Genomic DNA, 6000 nt, shown 5'->3' on the forward strand with positions numbered 1-6000 from the left:
CTATAAATATATCCTTTCTCAACAGGAAAGATATAGTGGGTAGATTGAGGTAGGGATCAGTTCCAAGCCTTTACTTAAGGAGTAGCAGTTATGTAGAACTGACTGCATCTGAGTGTATTAGTTTGCTTCCATAAGAAAAAATATTTCTTTGAATTGCATACTTACAGGCAATCCTAATCAAATTGCTTTTAAGAAAATTGGTTTGTCATGACAGTTTGAGTTTCTCTTCTTTGACATCTGTTGAGTCTGACTTTTCAGAAAACCTAGTTAAATTAGAGAAATGGAGCAAAAAGCTGTCTGATTAGGTATAATAGGATGTTAGAGTTTTTTTAAAAAATTATCTAAGAGTTCATTGCAGACCTCTAATAGTCTGTTTTTATTGCTGGTAAAATATAGGAACTAGGTTAATAAGCAGTGAAAAATGCCACTTCCTTAACCTTACTATGGATATTTTTGAAGTATTTTAAAAAGTAGCTTTAAGTACATTTAATCTTCTTGGTAACAACTATTGTCTTCTTGTCACTTCTAAAACCCTGGACTTTTCTTTTATCCTGAGGATGTTGTCCAACTCATTTGACCTTTGTTTAGGTGGCTGGCTAAAATTCTGAATAGTGTTAGAATTTCTGTTTCACTGAAGTTTTTATTCAAACTCATTAATTTCTCATCTGTTACTGTAGCATTTGCCTTTTCCCAGTTATAAACTTTAGGGTGTCGTGATCTTTGAAGTGAAAAATTCTGGAGAAACTACCCTACAAATTTGCTTTCTAGAGTAGAATTTATTCCTTCAACAAATTTTTAAGAGCTTAGCAGGTGCTTAACACTGTCCTGAGTTTGTTTGATTATCCTAGATGTTCTTCTATGTCTGGTTTTCATTTCGTTGCTCTCTTGGTTCTTCTTCTACCTATCTGATTCTCCTTTTCAGTATCCTTTGTTGGATCATCAACCATGATCTGTGCCCTGTGTATGTATCACAGGTCTCTATCTTTGGCCCGCTTTTCTTTCTGTGTTCTTTCTTGGTGATCTTATTAGCTCCCATGGGTTCTGTGATCTTTATATAGATGATTCCAAGAAATGTGTATCCTGGTCTGTTCCATCTTCTGAACTCAAGTCCCACATCACTAAGACTTTTTAACTGAATGTCTTATAAACATTTCAAACTCAGCATATTCTAATGTACCTCATTATCTTTACTCCCAAACCCATCATCTGTCTTCCTAACTTCCTTATTGGTTTTTGGTACCACCTTCCTTAAATTCACTCAGGTTAGCAACCTCAGAGTTATCCTCAACTTTTAACCCTTCCCTTAACATTTCCCTCCTCCCTCATCAATTGCTGGGTCTTGATTTTTCCTGCGTGACGTCTCTTGCATCTGTCACTTTCTGTCTTTCTCATCACATAGCACTACCCTAGTGCAAGTCTTCATCACCTTTCACCTAGACTGTTGTAGCAGTCTCCAAATTGGCCTACCTCACATCTGCTTTCTCCAGTCCAGACTTCACAGTGGTGACAAAGTGATATTTCTAAAGCACAGATCTAACTCTCTGCACAAAAGGCTGCAGTGTCTTCCTATCGCCTTTAGGATCAAATATAAATTCCTCTGCTTGGTATTTAAAGCCCTTCTTAACTTGACTCTAGCTTATCATACCAGTCTTGTTACACATTACTACCCTTCATCTACTCTATGGTCTAGTCAAACTGACCTACTTGTATTTCGTTACCTTACACATAATAATGCATTGCCCAATTCAGTGCCTTTGGCATAGGTTATCCTGACACAACCCTGGCCCTCCCATGCCTGGAATGTACTCCTTTTCTGATCCTCCTTCAGTTACTAATGTCTCCCCTCCAAAAGAAAATTTATTTTTACTTAGTATAATTTTTAAAAATCTGCTTTTCAGGGCTGTTTCCCCTGAGAAAATAAAAGTTCATCAAAGGCAGGGACTTTTTCATTTTGATCTTTGTATCTCTAGCACCTAACTTATTACCTGACATGTAGTAAGTACTTAATAAATATGTATTGATTGATAAAGATTGTTAAGGTTATTGACCTTCATGTTTATAAGCTGGTAGGGGAGTAAAAATTCATCTATCTACTAGAAATGTTTGTATGTGTATATGTATATTGAATCACTAATTAAGTTCCAGTCATTTTCTTCCTCTTATAGCTTTCCTTAGCTTATTAACAGTTTCCTGATTATTTTTCAAAACTTTCTATCAACTTATTTTATGAGTTCCTAATCTTTGACATTCTCCCCATGGCTCCTTCTCATCTTAAAAGTTTAAGCCTCTTCTTTTGCCTGTCTATATTTTGGGGGAGCACAGGTGGAAAAAGTGACCTGCCTGAGCAATTACAACTTCCTCTCTTAAATCTCTTCATAAAAATCTTATTTTTCCATACTTCTTATGAATAGCGCGCTGCAAAATATTTATGGTGTTCTCTAAAAATAAACCTTTCTGCCTGAATTTCCATGTTGTAAAAGAGTTTTTACAGCTTCGATATTTAATTTATTTCCACAAATTTGTTCATTTCCTAAAAGGCAAATTATAAAGAGAATTTCTAAAGGACATTTCATATTTGCTGACAGTACGCTTGTCAGATAAATTCCACTAAAATCTCAGCTTTCTTATCACTGGCAGAAGTAACTTATTAATCTTTTTATGCCTTCTTATTGGTTGTAATGGTAGAGAGCCATAAGATAATGATCAAGATTGATAATCATCTCAGCAGACTGCAAAGAATTTATAAGAATGTTTAAATGAAATGGCAGCCTAGAGAATCTGTTCTGTTATTGTGTTTCTATAAGTATATGACTTCTCATTAGTCTAGTCTCAACACTGTCATCCTTACTTGTTTATTGTGAAAGCTAGTTCCTCTTTTTGAGTTGCTTTATGATGCAAAACCTTTAGTTAACAGGACTGTGAAAAAATAGGTATTGCATACATATAGAAGCAGGTGAAAGTGGGCAAAGGCAGAGAATAATGTTAAGCATGAATCTTGAGACTTTTTTGAGTGATATATATTTCTTTATTTTGTTTTAAATCTAATGACCTGAAAGAACACAGCCCTATGGAACGCTTCTTCTAATGTTGTTGTTGTTGTTGTTGTTGTTGTTGTTCTGTGATCTTGACTTTTTGCAAATAGACCTGTATTTTGGTCTGTCACTTATACGTGCTACGAATATGGGGACATGCTAAAGCCTTTGATTTTTACAGAAAGAGTGCTTGAGAGCAGAGGCTGAGAAATTGCAATTCGCAGTTTGGTTTTATGTTTTTCTAGCATCAAGGCAGATTTTAATTTTGGTAACATATAAATGCAAATAAGGAGAAATATACTTAGAAACAAATTATGTTAGTCTTATATAACAACATAATATTTTAAAGTTTTCTTAACTGTAGATTTTCATTGATTTTCAAGGTCACTAATTATAAGTACAAAGTTTTTCCATGTTTTTAATTAAAAATCTTCAAAGTTTGTGTGTAAATTAAGACATTGACTTTGTCATTGGGGCTTTCAGGCTATAACAAGTGTGGAGTGTTTAGTTACAGTGATATACAGTGTAACTAGATCTCTTGTTCATAGAACTCACTGTCCATCTCTTGATCCCTGATCTTCCCATTTTTTATTAATTTTCAATCCTGGAGACTCCATTGGATATTTTTGCATTTCCACCATCCAACTAACTCTTTGCACAGCTCTGGAGTTGAAAACTACTTCTTACTGAGATTTTGTGTGATGGATGTATTGAGCTGGGGCTAATTTATCTGCAGCTTGAATGAGCATAGCTGCATCATCCTTTTGAGATGCAGATTTCTCTAATGTCCTGAGTTGCTTGTGCTGTCTCCCCCCCCCCTTCTTTCTCCTTCTCACTCTCCCTCTCTTTTTTTCTCCTCCTCCCTCTCTCCTTCTCTCTTGTGGTGATCTAATCTGCTTCTATGGGTCCTCTATGCCAAGGACATCCAAAAGTATTTATCCATCTCTAATTTCTCCCCTGCTTCTTCCTCCTCTCTATCTCCAAATACCTACTGGACTTCTCCAGCTGAATATTCTCCTAGAATCTCAAATTCAACACATCCAAATCAAATTTGTCATCTTCATTGTCTCCAAAATATGCTGTCTCCTCATATTTCCTTATTTCTGTAGCTGGTACCTTTTCTCAGTTGCTCATATTTCATCTTCTGATATAATCAGCTGACAAGTTATATCAGGCCTACCTTTATAACATCTCCTTCTCTCTATTACCATTATCCTAAAGGCTTCATTCCTGCTCTTCTTAACTATTGTAATAGCCTCTTAATTGGATTCTCTACTTCCAGTTTCTCCTTCACACGCTACCAAAGTAATATTCTTAAGGGTGAACATTTCACTACTCCACTCAAAAAACTTTTGAGTAGCTTCCTCTTTTCCTTTAGAATAAAACCTATATTCCTCAATCTTGTGTTGAAGGCCATACACAGTCTGGCTTCAGCTTAATTTTTCAGCCTTATTTTCACAAGACATGCCAAACTAGGCACTCTTAATTCAACATATGGTCTTTCACTTTCGTGAATTTTTATAGGCTGGAATACACTCACTAGTCATCTACCTTAAAGGCTCAGGTGCTACTTCCTCTTTCTATCACCTTCAGTGACTGCCCCCAAGCTGAAAGTATTCTTTATCTTTTCAAACATTCCTAGAGCACTTATTCCATTTATTCAGATGATTTTAATTTCAGCAGTTATTTTGAATGATCTGTAGGGGAAATTTTGTTTTGCTTTTTTCTCCTGTAGGAGTATTTGGGGGACATTCTTTCCACTTGGACTGTGCAAGAGGAATTAGGATTTGATAAATGCACTTACATATTTACATCTTATTCTTTATATTCCTTGCTAATGTAGCTTCCTGTTCAAAAAGCAAACTCTGCATTCAAAACATCTTAAAAATTAGTCACCAGGAAAAAAAAAAGATCCAGAAAGTCATCCATTCTACCTGTTGTCTACAAAATTGATCTTTCTAATGTACTACTTGCTACCTGTTATTTTGCTTTAGTGTGACAGAGAGGTTGTATACTTTGTAATAGGATTGATCTATTTGGAGAAGCTACATCTATTACATAATCACTGTAGCAAGAGCACTGTTTCTCTCTTTGGCAATAGTTCTAGTTCTACAATGATTCAATATTTAAAATTGCCTTCTTTATACCTTTAGGAGACGTTGATCCAGCAGCAAGTGTCATTTCATTAGGTCCTGTATCTCTGATGTTGTGGATAGTGGAGTCCTCCAGCAGTTGAATGAGAGCAGTGGACACATCTCAGCATGTCGGGCTAGAGAGTTGCGAATCTAAACCTGGGGCAGGCTGGGGCCATGAGGCAGAAACACCAGCCTCCACTAACACCGCAACAAGCTGAAGCTTCCAGTTATGGCATAAAAGGCCTTTTGTTATGGGAACCACGCGAGGGTTAATCTTCTCATGAGAATGGAGGTAAAGAAATGAGATGGTTAACTTTACTACTGAGCAGTTACACCAAGAGCAACTGTCAATGAGATGGATTGTGCCGGAGCAGAAAAGGTTTTGATGGTAACAGTATGGGGGATAAAGAACTTAAGTTTTAAACTTGATGTGAGTTACATTGTCTCTGAATTGAACATCCTGTGTTGGAAGAAGATACATTTGGGGGCTCCAAGACTACAGTAGAAAAGTATAGAGCAAGCAGTAAAATCTTCTAGTCAAACCTTACATGCAGGACAACAAAATGATGAAAGATATCCAAACACCAGATACTCCACCAGGAAGGCTTTCATTTTAGAATTTGTTTGAAGGAGCAAAGGATGGGAGAGAGAAATCAATTTTATCTGTCAGAGCCAGTGAGATAAAATTGTCTACTAAGATAAAAGGAAAAAAAAAAGACTATTACTATACAGAGAATGTTGATCCAAATCACTTAGAAAAGGTCTGATACCAGCTTAAGAACAGGGATAAAGTCAAGCCCATTGTAAGTATCATTGAAAACCAAAATGTGCCA

The sequence above is a fragment of the Phascolarctos cinereus genome, unplaced genomic scaffold (assembly GCF_003287225.1).
Source record: "Phascolarctos cinereus isolate Bilbo 61053 unplaced genomic scaffold, phaCin_HiC Scaffold_1;HRSCAF=81, whole genome shotgun sequence".
NCBI lineage: Eukaryota > Metazoa > Chordata > Mammalia > Diprotodontia > Phascolarctidae > Phascolarctos > Phascolarctos cinereus.